We start from the raw sequence: 19,734 nt of genomic DNA, 5'->3' as shown, positions 1-19,734 counted from the left end.
TATGCATTTTGATTCTTTATTAAAAGAAACAGAATTGACAACAAAAAAATGTAGATTGTGATAATTACGGGACACAATGACCCCTCATTAGGTCACAGGCAACATATAGCAGGTTGACCTTTTGGTACCAAAAGGGTCCTTTTAAGACCATTGCATATGCTGAAACATTGACTTGTTATATGTTGCCTGTGACCTACTATAGGTCAAACTCAACTGGCAGCAGTAATTTACAGCACCTGGAAAAGGGTAGTAGCCTTGGGCTTTTACGCCTGGAGCTATTCAATGACAGACCCTTTTCCCTTGTGTGGTAAATTACCCGCAAATGTGTGTTAAGCAGTAGAATCCAGGATAAGTTCCCGGAGCTGTGGGTTAATACAGTATGTTCACGGCACACATGATCAGGGCTTTTGCGCACAAACAATCAGGGCATTTAACACAGATTTCTTTGTGAGCCTTCTCAGGATCCATTAATGTCTTTTTATGTGACAAATGTAATGTAGTACATTTTGGTTTGTGCTTATAGAGTGTGTTGGTTGATGTGGTCACAGTCATTTGCCAAAAAAATTTGTTGCCTTTGGGGCCAACAGCTACAACAACATTGCTGGCCCAGGAAGTGTGTCTACAGGTCAAGTGTAGTTCTCCTTGGGATGACACATGCCTCATGTTTGGATACAAATTTGTCAGTGACAACGTTAATCATCTTAAAGAGAAAACACAACCATTGGTGCAAATACTAATCACTCATTTTTACACAAAACAACTATTTTATGTTAATCAGCACACCAGATTAATGTTTGGATTAAAAATAGGATTTTAATTACCTACCGGTAAATCCTTTTCTCGTAGTCAATAAGGGATATTGGGGAGACTTAGTACAATGGAGTATAGACGGGGTCCAAAGGAGCCGGTGCACTTTAAATTTCTTCACTGGTTGTGCTGGCTCCTCCCCTCTATGCCCCCTCCCACAGGCAGTTATAGGTAAAACAGTGCCCGAAGGAGAAAGGACATATATGAGAGAAGGAACATAACAACGAGTGGTGAGATTTAAACACCAGCACATCACTATCATACAAAAACCAGCAATGGCTGGTAACAACAACAGCAACAGCTGAACATATAACCATATAAAAAAGTACCTGCAGAAACTCAACGCGGGCGCCCAATATCCCTTATGGACTATGAGAAAAGGATTTACCGGTAGGTAATTAAAATCCTATTTTCTCTAGCATCCATAAGGGATATTGGGGAGACTTAGTACGATGGGGACGTCCCAAAGCTTCCAGAACAGGAGGGAATGTCGGAGACTGCTGCAGCACCACCTGCCCAAACTGGGTATCCTCTTTGGCCAGGGTATCAAACTTGTAGAACTTTACAAAAGTGATCTCTCCCGATCAGGTAGCAGCTCGGCATAGTTGCAATGCTGAGACTCCATGGGCAGCCGCCCAGGAAGAGCTCACTGGTCTTGTAGAGTGGGAATTCAGAGACCTACGAACAGGCAAGGCTGCTGACACATAGGCCTGTTGGATAGTAAACCTAAGCGCAATGGACCACTTTGAAGCAGGGTAACCCTTTTTCTGCGCATCATAGAGCACGAACAAGGAATCCATCTTTCTGATCTGAGCCGTTCTCTTGACATAGATCTTCAAGGCTCGCACAGCATCCAATGCCTCCAGAGAAGCAGAAGTACGAGAACTGGATGGAACCACAATAGGCTGATTGAAGTGGAAAACAGAGACAGCCTTCGGCAGGAACTGCTGCCTAGTCCTGAGCTCCACTCTGTCCTTGTAAAAGACCAAGTACAGACTTTTACACAATAAGGCCCTCAATTCTGAAACACGTCTAGCAGAATCCAGGGCCAGTAACATCACTGTCTTCCACGTGAGGTACCTGTCTTCTCTCATCATCAGAGGTTCAAACCAGGATGACTGTAGAAATTCCAACCCCACATTCAAATCCCAGGGTGCCGTAGGTGGCACAAAAGGAGGTTGTATGTGGAGCACCCCTTGCAAGAAGGTCTGAAATTCTCGCAACACTGCCAATTCCTTCTGGAAGAAAATTAAGAGAGCTGAAATATGGACCTTAACGGAACCCAGACGTAAGCCCTTATCCATACCAGCCTGCAGGAAACACAAGAAATGTCCCAAGTGGAACTCTGCAGACAGATACATGCGTTCCTTGCACCAAGAGACATATCTTCGTCAGATATGATAGTGTTTTGACGTCACAGGTTTCCGTGCATGAATCATGGTAGCAATGACTTTCTTGGAAAGGCCCTTGTGAGCTAGAATGTTGCGCTCAACCTCCATGCTGTCAAACGAAGTTGCCGTAAGTCAGGGTAGACAAACGGCCCTTGCTGAAGAAGTTCTCTTCTTAGTGGTAGAGGCCATGGGTCATTGACGGACATGTCAAGAAGATCTGCATACCACACCCTCCGAGGCCAATTCGGTGCAATCAGAATTGCCTGGACTCCCTGATGACTGATTTGCTTGAGCACCCTTGGGAGCAACGGAATCGGAGGAAACAGGTAGACCAGCCGATAAGGCCAAGGCAATGTCAGTGCATCTACTGCCCTCGCCTGAGGGTCCCTGGTTCATGAGCATTACCAGTGAAGCTTCTTGTTGAGTCAAGAAGCCATCATGTCTATTTGTGGGCAACCCCACCAGTCGATGATCTGCTGAAACACCTGATGGTGGAGCCCCCACTTCCCGAGGTGCAGATCATGACGACTCAGAAAGTCCGCTTCCCAGTTGTTAAATCCCGGAATGAAGATTGCTGACATTGCTCTTGCATGCAGACTCTGCTTTTTGTCCTTGCCGATTGATATACGCCACTGCTGTGGCGTTGTCCGACTGTACTTAGATCGCATGATGCTTGTGGAGAGGAGAGGCCTGAAGCAGAGCATTGTAGATCGCCCGACGTTCCAGAATGTTGATCGTAAGGAGGGCGTCGTGGGCTGACCACCTGCCCTGGAACTGAGCCCCTTGGGTGACAGCTCCCCATCCTCTCAGACTTGCATCCATCGTGAGGAGGATCCAATCCTGAATCCCAAAACTCCGGCCCTCCAGGAGATTGGAGGACTGCAGCCACCACAGGAGGGAAATCCTGACCTGAGGTGACAGCCATATCATCCGGTGCATCTGTAGATGTGATCTGGACCACTTGCTCAGGAGATCCAATTGAAATGTTCTGGCATGGAAGCTCCCATGTTGGATTTCCTTGTATGAGGCAACCATCTTCCCCAACAATCTGATGTAAAGATGGATGGATACTCGAGCAGGTCAGAGCACCATGCGGACCATTTCCTGAAGTGTTCTCGCTTTGTCCTCTGGGAGGAACACCTTCTGGGCCACAGTATCCAGTAACATCCCCAGGAACAAGAGCCACTGAGTTGGCTCCAGGTGGGACTTCTATAAATTAAGAATCAACCCATGTTGTGACAGAAGTTGGATAGTGCGGTCAATATGGAGCAATAAAAGCTTCCTGGATCTTGCTTTTATCAGGAGATCGTCCAAGTAAGGGACAACATTGACCCCCTGGACCCAGAGCTGGAACATCATCTCCGCCATTACCTTTGTGAATACCCTCGGAGCTGTGGATAGGCCAAAGGGCAGAGCCTGGAACTGGTAGTGATCGTCCAGTAAGACAAACCTCAGATAACCCTTATGAGGTGGCCAAATTGGAATATGAAGGTAGGCGTCCTTGATATCCAAGGAAACCATGAATTCCTGTTCTTCCAGGCCTGCAATCACTGCTCTCAAGGATTCCATTTTAAACTTGAAAACCTTTAGGTAAGGGTTCAAGGACTTTAGATTCAAAATGGGTCTTACCGAACCGTCCGGCTTCGGTACCAAAAAAAGGTTGGAGTAATAACCCTTTCCTCATTGTGGTATTGGTACTGGAACAATGAGGTTGGACTGGACCAACTTTTGGATGGCCTGTTGCAACGTAACTTGAGTATCCTCCAAAGCTGGTAAGCTTGATTTGAAAAATCGATGGGGAGGAGCACTGTCGAACTCCAGCTTGTAGCCCTGAGAAATGAGATCCCTGACCTAGGTATCCTGGCAGGAACCCTCCCAGACACGGCTGAAGTGATGCAGTCAAGCTCCCACCTCGAGATTCCCTCGGGGTGGGTGGGCACTGTCATGCTGAGGACTTAGTGGAAGCAGAACTGGTGCTTTGTTCCTGAGAACCAGGGTTTGCAGGTCTTCTTCTCTTACCTCTGGTGTCTCTAGCTGCTTTGGAGGCACCACTAAATCAAAATCTGTTAGACCTAAAGGACTAAACAGACGGCCCCGGGTGGTAACGCCTAACCGGCGGGGCCACAGAGGGTAGAGATGTGGATTTTCCTGCAGTGACTTTGGAAATCTACGTATCCAACTCAACCCCAAAGAGCCATTCCCCAGAAAAGGGGAGAGATTCCACACTGCGCTTGGATTCTGTGTCCGCTATCCACTGATGCAACCACAAGGCCCTGCACGCCAACACTGCTATAGCAGAAGTCCTAGCATTAATATTGCACATCTCCTTGAGCGAGTCACACAGGATGCGTGCAGTGTACTGAATGTGCTTCAGGAGATTCACCGTAGTGACCAGAGGCATATCCCCGAAGTGGCCCTCCTGAATTTGAGAACCCCATGTGTGAATGGCATGAGTCATCCAGCAACCCGCTATGACCGGCCTTTGCAATACACCTGCTGCTGTGTAGATAGACTTTAGTGTAGTCTCTATTTTTCTGTCCCCAGGGTCATATATGGTAAAGGAGCTCGGGGGAAGGCAGAACCGCCTTTTTAGACAGTCGAGAGACTGATACGTCAACTCCCGGGGGTTCTTCACAGAATTTCCTACCTTCAGGAGCAAATGGGAAAGTGTGCAAAAATCTTTTTGACACTTAGTATTTTTTGTCTTGATTTTTCCAGGCTAACTTAAATAGGTCATCTAACTCTGCAGAATCAGGGAAAGTGACATTAGGCTTGTTTTGTGTAAAGAAAAATTATTGTTGTGATGCAGCGTCCTCTAGAGGGAGCTTTAACACGTCCCGTATAACCAGAATGAGGGGTTCAATACCCGGAGCAGAAGCCAAATCCCCACTAGCGGGATCCAAGTCATCCCTATCTTCCTGTATATCCTCATCTGAATCAGATAGTAAGGCAGGTAAACACGCTTTTGTGATCCTGAGTTAGAGAGGGGGAGCTGTGTAACATCTGCCCTAGCAGCTAAGTCTGCAACAGCCTGTTGTAGTAGCAGCTGAGTTTTCTGAACATTAGCAGTGAGTTGTGATGACATATCAGACATCATATTCTTAAGGGCCCCTAGCCAGGACTGCTCTTGACCCTCTCCCACAGCCCCCTCACTGATTTGTGAATATTGGCTGCATTGTTCACATGAAACAGAATCAGATGATAAGTGTTTACCCATGTTCACAGTAATCACAATGACATACACACAGATAGTAAAACACTTACCAAGCCTGCCCTTACTGTATGTGAGAGGGAGACATATAGAGAGAGAAGACCAGCACACCACAGCTACACAGCCCCAGTGAGGATGTCAGCTTATTATATCACAGTGAAACACTAATGATTTCAGTTCTGTATAGGACACAGATTTTGTACAATAGCAGCTCTCCCCCTTTGCTACACCCTGTACCAGTTTTCCAGCATTTTGTGTGTCAGGAAAAGCTGTGTGTGCCTGCTGCTGCTGCAGTAAGCAGAGGAAGGCGCCAAAATTCCGCTGGTCTCACTCTGAGGTTGCAACACCCCCCCCCCCCCACCACCACCCAATGGCGCTGGAGCTGCAAAGTTTTTTATACTGGCATGGTGCAGGTATGCTGTAGCCCAAACAGCATACCGAAAATAATAAAAGTTTTAAAGAAACTTAAGAAAACTCTCTGGAGCTCAGAGATTTGCATCCTCTAAACTGCCTGTGGAAGGGTGCATAGAGGGGAATAGCCAGCACACCCAGTGAAGAAATTTAAAGTGCACCGGCTCCATTGGACCCCGTCTATACCCCATCGTACTAAGTCTCCCCAATATCCCTTATGGATGCGAGAGAAAAATATATGTTTTCATTTGAAAAAAAATATGTACTTAATCAGTTTATGGTAGAGATGAGCGGGTTCGGTTCCTCGGTATCCGAACCCCCCCGAACTTCACCCATTTTACACGGTTCCGAGGCAGCCTCGGATCTTCCCGCCTTGCTCGGTTAACAAGAGCACGCCCGAACGTCATCATCCCGCTGTTGTATTCTCGCGAGATTCGTATTCTATATAAGGAGCCGCGCGTCGCCGCCATTTTCACTTGTGCTTTGGAGATAATAGCGAGAGGACGTGGCTGCGTTCTCTCAGTTTCTGTGTTCAGTGTGCTGCAAATATCTGTGCTCAGTGTGCTGCAAATATCTTTGCTCAGTGTGCTGCAAATATCTGTGCTCAGGGTGCTGAAAATATCTACGTTCTCTGCCTGAAAAACGCTCCATATCTGTGCTGCATTGTAGTATATAGTAGGAGGACAGTGCAGAATTTTGCTGACCACCACTATATATATAGCAGTACGGTACAGTAGTCCATTGCTCTACCTCTGTGTCGTCAAGTATACTATCCATCCATACCTGTGCTGCATTTTAGTTGTGCGCAGTATATAGTAGGAGGACAGTGCAGAATTTTGCTGACCACCAGTATATATATAGCAGTACGGTACAGTAGTCCACTGCACTACCTCTGTGTCGTCAAGTATACTATCCATATCTGTGCTGCATTGTAGTTGTGCGCAGTATATAGTAGGAGGACAGTGCAGAATTTTGCTGGCCACCAGTATATATATAGCAGTACGGTACAGTAGTCCACTGCTCTACCTCTGTGTCGTCAAGTATACTATCCATCCATACCTGTGCTGCATTTTAGTTGTGCGCAGTATATAGTAGGAGGACAGTGCAGAATTTTGCTGACCACCAGTATATATATAGCAGTACAGTACAGTAGTCCATTGCTCTACCTCTGTGTCGTCAAGTATACTATCCATCCATACCTGTGCTGCATTTTAGTTGTGCGCAGTATATAGTAGGAGGACAGTGCAGAATTTTGCTGTCCACCAGTGTATATATATAGCAGTACGGTACAGTAGTCCATTGCTCTACCTCTGTGTCGTCAAGTATACTATCCATCCATACCTGTGCTGCATTTTAGTTGTGCGCAGTATATAGTAGGAGGACAGTGCAGAATTTTGCTGACCATTAGTATATATATAGCAGTACGGTACAGTAGTCCACTGCTCTACCTCTGTGTCGTCGAGTATACTATCCCTATCTGTGCTGCATTGTAGTTGTGTGCAGTATATAGTAGGAGGACAGTGCAGAATTTTGCTGACCATCAGTATATTTATAGCAGTACGGTACAGTAGTCCACTGCTCTACCTCTGTGTCGTCAAGTATACTATCCATCCATACCTGTGCTGCATTTTAGTTGTGCGCAGTATATAGTAGGAGGACAGTGCAGAATTTTGCTGACCACCAGTATATATATAGCAGTACGGTACAGTAGTCCATTGCTCTACCTCTGTGTCGTCAAGTATACTATCCATATGTGTGCTGCATGTGTTGTTTGGGGACTATTTTTTAAATCTGCCATCCTGTCTGACACTGCAGTGCCACTCCTAGATGGGCCAGGTGTTTGTGTCGGCCACTTGGGTCGCTTAGCTTAGCCATCCAACGACCTTGGTGCACCTCTTTTTTTCTTTGCATCATGTGCTGTTTGGGGACTATTTTTTAAATCTGCCATCTTGTCTGACACTGCAGTGCCACTCCTAGATGGGCCAGGTGTTTGTGTCGGCCACTTGGATCACTTAGCTTAGCCATCCAGCGACCTTGGTGCACCTCTTTTTTTCTTTGCATCATGTGCTGTTTGGGGATTATTTTTTAAATCTGCCATCCTGTCTGACACTGCAGTGCCACTCCTAGATGGGCCAGGTGTTTGTGTCGGCCACTTGGGTCGCTTAGCTTAGCCATCCAGCAACCTTGGTGCACCTCTTTTTTTCTATGCATCATGTGCTGTTTGGGGACTATTTTTTAAATCTGCCATCCTGTCTGACACTGCAGTGCCACTCCTAGATGGGCCAGGTGTTTGTGTCAGCCACTTGGGTCGCTTTGCTTAGCCATCCAGCGACCTTGGTGCACCTCTTTTTTTCTTTGCATCATGTGCTGTTTGGGGACTATTTTTTAAATCTGCCATCTTGTCTGACACTGCAGTGCCACTCCTAGATGGGCCAGGTGTTTGTGTCGGCCACTTGGATCACTTAGCTTAGCCATCCAGCGACCTTGGTGCACCTCTTTTTTTCTTTGCATCATGTGCTGTTTGGGGACTATTTTTTAAATCTGCCATCCTGTCTGACACTGCAGTGCCACTCCTAGATGGGCCAGGTGTTTGTGTCGGCCACTTGGGTCGCTTAGCTTAGCCATCCAGCAACCTTGGTGCACCTCTTTTTTTCTATGCATCATGTGCTGTTTGGGGACTATTTTTTAAATCTGCCATCCTGTCTGACACTGCAGTGCCACTCCTAGATGGGCCAGGTGTTTGTGTCAGCCACTTGGGTCGCTTTGCTTAGCCATCCAGCGACCTTGGTGCACCTCTTTTTTTCTATGCATCATGTGCTGTTTGGGGACTATTTTTTAAATCTGCCATCCTGTCTGACACTGCAGTGCCACTCCTAGATGGGCCAGGTGTTTGTGTCGGGCACTTGGGTCGCTTAGCTTAGCCACACAGCTACCTCATTGCACCTCTTTTTTTTCATTGCATCATGTGCTGTTTGGGGACTATTTTTTAAATCTGCCATCTTGTCTGACACTGCAGTGCCACTCCTAGATGGGCCAGGTGTTTGTGTCGGCCACTTGGGTCGCTTAGCTTAGTCATCCAGCGACCTTGGTGCAAATTTTAGGACTAAAAATAATATTGTGAGGTGTGAGGTGTTCAGAATAGACTGGAAATTAATGGAAATTATGGTTTTTGAGGTTAATAATACTATGGGATCAAAATGACCCCCAAATTCTATGATTTAAGCTGTTTTTGAGGGTTTTTTGTAAAAAAACACTCGAATCCAAAACACACCCGAATCCGACAAAAAAATTTCAGGGAGGTTTTGCCAAAACGCCTCCGAATCCAAAATACGGCCGCGGAACCGAATCCGGAACCGAATCCAAAACCAAAACACAAAAAACGAAAAATTTCCGGTGCACATCACTAGTTTATGGTGGTAATGGAACATAAGAAAACTAGATGAGAAAGACAAAACAAATTCCAGTAGGACAACAGTAAAAAACAATACACTTCTAATGAGGGTAATCATTATGGTTTGAATATGGTGTCAAATAACATTATTCTTTTATGAGGGCAATATTATGTAAATATATCACATTACTAAAATAATGTTTAATTTTATTGAAAGAAATGTTATTAAAGGGGCATTTCTTAAAGAAGCATTTATTATTATTGGCTATAAAAATTGTGCCCAGTGCAGAGAAGCACAGGTAAGGGAATGGGGTGATGTGTTGCTGTAGCTTCCTAATTCAAGGTGTCAGTGGAGTGACAATGGAGTGTGCAGCATTCAGCTGGGAAGGCTCAATAAGTTATCCCACTGACCAATCGGATTAGAGGCGGGACTTCAGATGGTATAAATGTACTTTTGGATTTTAAGGAAGCACCACCTTTGAAAAAGACCTTCTGGTCGAAACACGTCAGGTTTGGTGCACTATAGAACTATCCAGGGACGGTCATATTGGGGAACACCTTCTGCTTACACCTCTGGGTAAGACTATTTTCCCCCCGGGACTTTTGACATCAGCACCAGCAGTGTATGTAGAAACAGCCACACAAAATCTGTGATTCCCTGTTATTGAACCGGATACCTGTTTTTTATGCAGGAAAAAAATAGTTTTATCTATTTTGAATATTGAATATTGTGGAATAAGGATTACATGTGGGCTTCAAAGAAACCTTGATGTGTGGGCTTCTAAGAGAAATGAAGTAAGCATTCATGTGAGCACCTGATCTTGAAAAGATACCTTTATGCATATTTGTATTCTTACTTTCATGTAAGAAAAGTGAGAAACCATTCTTTTGGAATAACCACATGCGATGACGCTCCTAAAACTTCTATCAAAAATCACCACCCCATAAAGAATATATACCATACGTTATATGGAGTGGCCTATGTGTTTAGCCAAATCTTTTTAACAAAAAGGTGTTACACTATGTACGATTTTTTATTCTTTACATGTATTCCCACCTCTGTGTGACGACTACCTGGGGAAAAACTTTACGGCTGCATACAAGACGAGCATTTGAACTCGCCTGAATAGGGGAGTATTTTATGGTTTATAGACGTTATAGAAGTTGTATTATACCCTGCATTGTATATCCATCTGTGGAGCGCAGAGATATTACCCTTTTTTATTTAATACGTCAATACTCTTTTCAGGTAGTGATAGCACCTGACAATATTTCTTAGCTGCTCCTCTCCTGCGCAATAGAGGTTTACTTCTTTGTTTGAATTTATACAGTGATAAATGTTATCCCCGTCATAATTTTTTTTAAAACAAATTAGCAATTAATTAATTAATATTTTATAATTTGTTTTTCTTTTTTAGCATTTTGTTTGTGTGCCTCACAGAGCCCTATGCACATAGGTTCATGAGAAGGAGGAGGAGGAGTCAGTGTAGGAGGAGGAAGTGGGCTCTTCAGAAGTAGGTCTGGTAACATCTTATTTTTACTCTACAGCTGGTATATAGAAAAAAAACATTTTTTAAATACTTTTTATTAAGTAGATCACAGTGATAAAACAGAGACAGAAATAATAGGATTTTAATTACCTACTGGTAAATCCTTTTCTCGTAGTCCATAGAGGATGCTGGGGTCCACATTAGTACCATGGGGTAAAGACGGGACCCTTGAGAGCCATGGGCACCTTAAGCATTTAATAGTGTGGGCTGGCTCCTCCCTCTATGCCCCTCCCACCAGACTCAGTCTAGAAACTGTGTCCGAGGAGACGGACATACTTCCAGAGAAGGAAATACACAGATAGTGGTGAGATTCACACCAGCTCACACTTAACAACAGAAAACCAAGCTAACCAGCTTGAAACAAGTCAGCTACAGCTGGACAACAGTACTTAACCAAGTAACAAAGCAGTACTTTACCAAGTAACAATGCAGTACTTAACTAAGTAACAAATGCAGGAAAACGAAGCGCAGGGCGGGCGCCCAGCATCCTCTACGGACTACGAGAAAAGGATTTACCAGTAGATAATTAAAATCCTATTTTCTCTTACATCCTAGAGGATGCTGGGGTCCACATTAGTACCATGGGGATGTACCAAAGCTCCCAGTACGGGAGGGAGAGCGCGGAGGCTCCTGCAGAACCGATTGACCAAACTTTAGGTCCTCAGAGGCCAAAGTATCGAACTTGTAGAACTTAGCAAACGTGTTCGATCCTGACCAAGAAGCCGCTCGGCAAAGTTGTAAAGCTGAGACACCCCGGGCAGCCACCCAGGAAGAACCCACTTTCAGTGGCAAACGCAGGATTTCTAGAGGGGGGTTTCCAAATGGCAGTCCACAATCTCCCACTTTGCGAACATTGGAGTATTAATGTAAATTTTGCTCTTTTACTTTTTTTATACACTGTCTACTGTATGGAATACACTATTAATATTCAACACTATAGATGGTCTTTAGTATAGGCTGTATCAAACAAAGTGGTCAGGAAAGGGTAAAACATACCATAATAAATGCACAAACATAATTACCCCAGTACTACACTTTCTAAGCGCACGTTCTCCCGCCTCATGTTAAGGCTCCTGTCTATTCTTCCTGTTCGCTGCTCTCTGGTCCAGTGCACTGATTGAGGGCTCAGATCCACACACATAGCAAACTTGGTAGAAGAAGCTGCTACCACTGGCCATCTGCAGAACCTCTGCTCTGTTCTTTTTACTGCATGATGTGGCGGCAACTCTAGTAATCGTATTACTGTATATACCATTGTCATCGTAATGTGAGCCACTTGTCAAGAGAAGGGTGTTTCTGGGCAACCAGAAACTCCCCCTGCATGTGCCAATGACTTAATGAGTAGAGTGGGCCTTAACAGATTTTGGACACGGCAATCCTGCCGTAGAATAAGCATGCTGGATAGTAAACCTGATCCAGCGAGAAATCATCTGCTTAGAAGCAGGACACCCATTCTTGTTGGGATCATAAAGGACAAACGGAGCGCCTGACTTTATGTGACGAGAAGTACTCTTCACATAAATCTTCAAAGCCCTTACAACATCCAAGGATTTTGAAGTAATTGAGGAGTCAGTAGCCACTGGCACCACAATAGGTTGGTTGATATGAAAAGCCGACACAACCTTCGGAAGAAATTGCTGATGCATCTTGAGCTCAGCTCTATCTTCATGGAAAATCAAGTAGGGGCTCTTGCAGGACAATGCCCCCAATTCCAACACACGTCTAGCAGATGCCAATGCCAATAGTGTGACCGCCTTCCAGGCAGAGCCGGCGCTACCCGCTCAGCAATGGTATGCAATGCAGGGAGGCGCTGAGGTGAAGAGGCGCTCTCCCTGTTCTGCTACCCTGCCACTACGCCTGTCAGTCTGGATGACAGGTAGCGGCGCTGGCAGCGGGTAGCACGGCTCCCTCCCCCTCCTCGTCCCCAGTGAGACTGCAGGCAGTGTGCAGACTCACCCCTAACACAGCTCCGCCGCCACCGCCATCCGGCGCTCCGAACTGTATTGGGGGCGTGGCCTAATCGCGGGAGGCGTGGCCACACCCCCTTATGGAAATGTGGTTTTTTTTAAATCGTTATGGCGCCTGATGATCCAGCCCTCAGCCCCTCAGGCAGGGTAGATTCGGTGTGGGAGCATGATCACTGTGATCACCCTTTGCCCCCCTCCCCACCTATACAGGAACAGGCAGAGGCTCAGCATTAGCAGCTTGTACTGTGCTCCCAGGATGAGAGCCTTATGCTGCTGCCCAGTAAAGAGGGATGGTGGTGGGAGTGTGGCAGACCAGGGTCCGTGCTGGGCCACTCCATAAGTCCCAGGCCCAGGTAATTAGTACCCGCTCCCTCACCCCCCTCCCCTCATCATTACTGCCGACATCCTACAGCCTCTGAAGTAATGGAGCCTGCAAGAAACCGGAGGTGGAGAAGGGAGAGGAGGAGCAGCGCCAGAGCCGGGACCTCCTGCAGGTACTGGGGCCGCACTGTGGTGGGAATGAAGGCTGTACCTGGCATAGGGGGTTATTCAAAGATAAACGCAGAAGGCTGCATATGCAGCCAGATCTGCGTTCATCTCTGCACATGCTGAGGGCCACCAAGCACAAGGCAAGGCCACCCATCATGTGTAGCGCCGCCTCCCGATGCATCCGCAATTTGTTTGAGGACGCATCTGATCTAAGGTTGACCCCTGGCAGCGCAGCCTGGCCAGCAGCCATTTTTTATGGGAGCGGCTGTGTGTCCCGGCCTACCCCCATTTTTACCGACGTCACCCTCGCAACACCTTAACTCCCCTACGCTGTCGCCTATCAATCACATTGTGGTCGCATTCATTGGGGAAGGGACCGCAATGTGTGTGGCCTCATGCATACTGCGCATGCACAGTTTGCTGCCACTGGCAAACTGCGCTGAGGGCCGCTATTGCAGCGGGGTCTCAATGACCTTCATAATGTATATAATGGGCTGTACCTGGCATAATGTGTATAATGGGCTGTACCTGGTGAAACGTGTAATAGCGGCTCTCCTGTATGGCGTAAGGTGTGTAAGGGTACTACTGTGCAGTGTAATGTGACTAATAGACACTACTGTGCTGTGTAATGGGACTAGCGGATACTACTGTGTGGTGTAATGTGACTGACGGACACTACTGTGCAGTGTAATATGACTAATGGACACTACTGTGCTGTGTAATGGGACTAACGGACACTACTGCGGTGTAATGTGACTAACGGACACTGCTGTGCGGTGTAACATGACTAACGGACACTACTGTGCGATGTAATGTGACTAACGGACACTACTGCAGTGTAATGTGACTAACGGACACTACTGTGCGGTGTAATGTGACTGACGGACACAACTGTGTGGTGTAATGTGACTGACGGACACTACTGTCCAGTGTAATGTGACTGACGGACACTACTGTGCAGTGTAATGTGAGTAACAGACACTACTGTGCGATGTAATGTGACTAACGGACACTACTGTGTGGTGTAATGTGACTGACGGACACTACTGTGCGGTGTAATGTGACTAACGGACACTACTGTGTGGTGTAATGTGACTAATGGACACTACTGCGGTGTAATGTGACTAACGGACACTACTGTGCGGTGTAATATGACTAACGGACACTACTGCGGTGTAATGTGACTGATTGACACTACTGTGCAGTGTAATGTGACTAACGGACACTACTGTGCGGTGTAATGTGACTGACGGTCACTACTGTGCGCTGTAATGTGACTAACGGACACTACTGTGCGGTCTAATGTGACTAACGGACACTACTGTGTGGTGTAATGTGACTGACGGACACTACTGTGCGGTGTAATGTGACTAACGGACACTACTGCGGTGTAATGTGACTAACGGACACTACTGTGCGCTGTAATGTGACTAACGGACACTACTGTGCGCTGTAATGTGACTAACGGACACTACTGTGCGGTGTAATGTGACTAACAGACACTATTGCGATGTAGTGTGACTAACGGATACTGCTGTGCAGTGTAACGTGACTAACGGACACTACTGTGCGGTGTAATGTGACTAATGGACACTACTGTGCGGGGTTAGGTGAACTGGTACTATTCTGTGGCCCTATATTTTTGGCGCGCGCTTTCGGCACGCACTGTCCCTATTCTGAGCATGGCCAGTGGAAACTGTTGACCTGAGCTCTTCAAGATCTAGAACTGGCCCTGTCATCGATTTTAAATGTGAATAAGGGGCACTATTATGTGGCATAATATGAATCAGGGACACTACATTTGGGTTAATGTGCATAAGATTGTAATACTGTGTTGCGTAATTTGAATTGTGGGTACCATTGTGGTCACGCCCCTTCCTTGTGTGACCACACCCCTTTTTGCAGTGCGCGCTATACCTTTTTTACGGATGGGAGGGCGCAAATTTATTATTTGCAGGGGGTGCCAAACACTATAGCACCGGCCCTGCTTCCAAGTAAGAAATTTGACATCAACCTCCTGTAAAGGTTCAAACCAATCCGACTGCAGGAACTGCAGCACCACATTAAGATCCCATGGTACCGTGGGAGGCACAAAGGGAGGCTGGATGTGCAAAACACCTTCCAAGAAAGCCTGAACCTCAGGGAGGATAGCCAATTGTCTCTGGAAGAAAATGGACAAGGCTGAAATCTGGACTTTTATGGAGCCCAAACGCAGGCCCACATCCACACCTGTTTGCTGAAAGAGGAGAAACCGCCCTAGTTGAAACTCCACCATAGGAAACTTCTTGGATTCACACCAAGACACGTACTTTTCCCAAATTCGATGGTAATGTTTAGCTGTTACTCCTTTCCTAGCCTGTATCAGGGTAGGAATAACCTTGTTCGGAATGCCCTTCCGAGCTAAGATCTGGCGTTCAACCTCCATGCCATCAAACATAGCCGCGGTAAGTCTTGATAAGCGAACGGCCCCTGTTGCAGAAGGTCCTCGCGAAGGTCCTCGGATCTTCCAGCAGTAACTCAAGAAGATCCGCGTACCAAGCCCTTCTTGGCCAGTCCGGAGCATTGAGGATCGCCTGAACTCTTGTTCTTTTGATTAGATTGAGAATCCTTGGGATGAGTGGAAGTGGAGGGAACACATACACTGACTTGAACACCCACAGAGTTACCAGGGCATCCACCGCCACTGCTTGTGGGTCTCTCGACCTGGAACAGTACCTCCGAAGCTTCTTGTTGAGACGGGAGGCCATCATGTCTATTTGAGGTACGCCCCAAAGACTTGTAACCTCCGCGAACACCTCCGGGTGGAGGCCCCACTCTCCTGGATAGAGATCGTGTCTGCTGAGGAAGTCCACATCCCAGTTGTTCACTCCCGGAATGAAGATTGCTGACAGCGCCACTGCATGCTTTTCCGCCCAGAGGATGATTCTTGTTACCTCTGATATTGCAGCTCTGTTCTTCGTTCCGCCTTGTCGGTTTATGTAGGCCACTGTTGTTACATTGTCCGACTGAACCTGAATAGCCTGATCTTTCAGAAGATGTGCCGCTTGCAGAAGACCATTGTACATGGCCCTTAGTTCCAGAATGTTTATCGGAAGGATGGATTCTAGACTTGACCACCTTCCTTGAAAGTTTTCCCCTTGGGTGACTGCACCCCAACCTCTGAAACTTGCATCCGTGGTTAGGAGGATCCAATTCTGAATCCCGAACCTGCGGCCTTCTAGTAGGTGAGAAGTTTGCAGCCACCAGAGGAGCGATATTCTGTCTTTCGGTGATAGACGTATCCTCTGGTGCATGTGAAGATGAGATCCTGACCATTTGTCCAGGAGATCCAGTTGGAAAGACCGTGCATGAAATCTTCCATACTGTAGAGCCTCGTCGGAGGCAACCATCTTCCCCAGAAGGTGAATGCACTGATGAACCGATACTCGGGCTGGCTTCAGGACATCCCGGACCATTATTTGCATCAACAACGCTTTCTCCGCCAGCAGAAACACCCTATGTACTTCTGTTTCCATGTCGAGGATCATCCCCTGGAAGGACAGTCTCCATGTCGGCTCCAAATGCAGCTTTGGAAGATTCAGGATCCATCCATGATCCTGGAGTAGTTGAGTTGAGAGAGCAATGCTCTGTAACAGCTTCTCCCTGGAAGATGCTTTTACCAGCAGATTGTCCAGATAAGGAATTATGTTCACACCCTGCTTGCATAGGCATAGCATCATCTCCGCCATGACCTTGGTGAACACCCTCAGTGCCGTGGAGATGCCAAAAGGCAGGGCCTGGAACTGATAGTGACAGTCCAGCAGCGCAAATCTTAGATAAGCCTGGTGAGGCGGCCAGATCGGAATGTGAAGGTACACATCCTTGATATCTAGGGATATCAGAAATTTCCCCTCTCCAGACCTGAGAGCACTGCTCTCAGATACTCCATCTTGAATTTGAATTCCCTCAAATAAGGGTTCAATGACTTTAGGTTCAATATTGGCCTGACCCAGAGGCGGATTGGGAACAAAAAGCGGCTCTGGAAAAATTTGTACTAGTGGCCCCACATGGGCAGCACCAGAGGTGTAAGGTCTACCAGGGGCCATGGCAGCAGCACCCTCCCCCCAAGACTTTCCAGATAGTGGGCATGTCCAGCATCAAGGGGGAAGTTAAAAATAAATAAAATTAAATATTATGAGCACATTATATGATACACCTTCAGAATTTAGGAAACTATGTCATTCTTTAGAAATATATATTTTCTTGCTTATTACACCAACCGTATCCCAATCACTATTTACTCAGTCTTATATGTCAGCCAAGCAGGCAGACAGAGCATACACTAGATCATCTGCAATCACAGGCTAAGTGGCAAAGTCATTTTCATATATGCAAATTATTTTGCATCTTATTCATTATGTCTATAAAAAGGACCACATGTCCTCAAACAAAACAGGCCCCACAGGTGCGTCGGCCCACCGGGGATCTTCCCTGTAAACCCTATGGCCAATCCGCCTCTGGCCTGACCGAACCAACCGGTTTCGGTACCGCAAACAGGTTTGAGTAAAAACCCTTGTTTGTGAGGTGGAACTGGAAGAATGACATTTGCCTTTAGCAATTTTTGAATGGCTTCCTGTATGATAGCACTTTCTGTCAGCAAAGCTGGTAAGCCTGATTTAAAGAATCTGTGAGGTGGGAGTTCTAGAAACTCCAGTGTGTACCCCTGGGTAACAATATCTTGTACCCAGGGGTCGAGGCATGATGACGCCCAGACATGACTGAAATTTCTGAGTCATGCTTCCACCTGCCCGACCTCCAGGCTCGGAGGTCCACCATCATGCCGAGGATTTTGAGGAAGCAGAACCAGGTTTCTGTTCCTGAGAACCTGTTGGAGCAGGTTTTCCCCTGACCTCCCCTAAAGAAAGTGGAAGGGGGTTTGGACTTTTTAACGAAAGGACTGCATAGTAGACGTAGGAAGGTTGACTTACCCGCAATTGACGTGGAGATCCACGCATCTAATGCTTCCCAAAACACAGCCTGACCTGTGGAGGGCAGGTTCTCCACACTTTTCTTGGATTCCGCATCCGCAGACCATTGGCACAGCCAGAGTCCCCTGCGTGCCGAGACAGCCATGGAAGAAGCCTTCGCATTAAGATGGCCAAGGTCCTTCATGGCCTCCACCATGAAACCTGCAGAATCCTGTATGTGACGTAAAAACAATTCAATGTCACTTCTATCCATAGAATCCAATCCCTCTAGTAATGTGCCTGACCACTTTACTATGGCTTTAGAAATCCACGCACAGGCAATAGTGGGTCTTAAAGCTACGCCAGTAGCTGTGTATAGTGATTTGAGCGTAGTCTCAATCTTGCGGTCAGCCGGCTCTTTTAAAGCGTGGACCCAGGGACAGGTAAAACCACCTTTTTTGACAACCTAGACACAGAAGCGTCTACTACCGGTGGGATTTCCCACTTTTTCCTGTCCTCGTCAGGGAAAGGAAAAGCAATAAGAACCGTTTTTGGGATCTGGAATTTTTTCTTCGGGTTTTCACAGGATTTTTCAAACAATGCGTTTAGTTCCTTAGACACAGGGAATGTAAGGGAGGCTTTCTAATTGTCTGTAAAGTAAGCCTCCTTTACTTGCTCAGGTACCTTATCAGTAATGTATAAAATGTCCCTAATAGCCTCAATCATGAGTTGCACCCCCTTAGCAAGAGATGCATCTCCCCCCTGCATATCGCCATCACCGTCCCCTTTATCAGACTCGGTATCCGTGTCAGCTTGCATTATTTGGGCAAGAGCACGCTTTTTAGGGTATACCAGTGGGGTCTTTGATGAGGTAGTGGGAGCTGAATACGACAAAACCTCAACAGACTTTTTCAAAACCTGTGTTTCAGTCTCATTTTGAGCTATCCGATAGGAAATCTGGGATATCATTCCCCTAATAGAATCCACCCATGGGGGTTCGGATTCAGAAGGCTGAGACAGTATATTACAGTCCTGAGTACATGGAATAGACTCTGCAGGAGAAGATACACACTCCGCAGCACAAGATAAAGAGTTCCTAGCATGTTTATGTGAGCTATACAAACACACACACACACACACAGGAAAATGCAGACACAGTTTCCCCCCAGAGTACCCTTCAGAGAGACACAGAGTATATGGAGCTAGCCACACAGCGCCCCAGTAGGCAGTTAATACACTAAACTGCCGGTGCTCACTGAATAAACTTAATTAAACAGTGATAATTACACTCCGCCCCCCCCCCCCCCCCCCCCCCCTCCCCACCCCCCCGTCTATAACACCCTGGTACCGGCAGAGGTATGCTGGAGTTATGTAGAGGGCAGCGCTCCCTGTCAGAGTCTCTTTTAAGTGATCGGCATGGGAGAAAAATGGCGCTGCGTGAGTGCTGGATCCGCTCTGAGGAGAAGCCCCGCCCCCTGTAATGGCACGTCTTCCCGCTTTCAATGATTATACTGGCCTGAGGTGATTTAGCTGCTAACAGTGGGATCAGCCCCTGTTAGCATATATGACCA

General features: G+C 46.7%; 1 long non-coding RNA gene across 3 annotated transcripts in view; it reads left to right on the top strand.

Annotated features, from left to right (window-relative positions):
- LOC134965059 (uncharacterized) overlaps window positions 1-19,734 on the top strand; it is a 205,069-nt gene that overhangs the window by 180,214 nt on the left and 5,121 nt on the right. For 2 of the 3 annotated variants that reach the window (XR_010188290.1, XR_010188288.1), the window contains one exon: window positions 10,630-10,725. This is a non-coding gene — a long non-coding RNA (uncharacterized LOC134965059). Of the gene's footprint in view, window positions 1-10,629; window positions 10,730-19,734 lie in introns of all 3 variants that reach the window. The other variant, XR_010188289.1, reaches the window with a different exon arrangement.

This window comes from Pseudophryne corroboree, chromosome 10, assembly GCF_028390025.1.
Source record: "Pseudophryne corroboree isolate aPseCor3 chromosome 10, aPseCor3.hap2, whole genome shotgun sequence".
Taxonomy (NCBI): domain Eukaryota; kingdom Metazoa; phylum Chordata; class Amphibia; order Anura; family Myobatrachidae; genus Pseudophryne; species Pseudophryne corroboree.
Note: the sequence above shows the minus strand (reverse complement) of the source record. Positions and strands in the feature narration are given on the sequence as shown.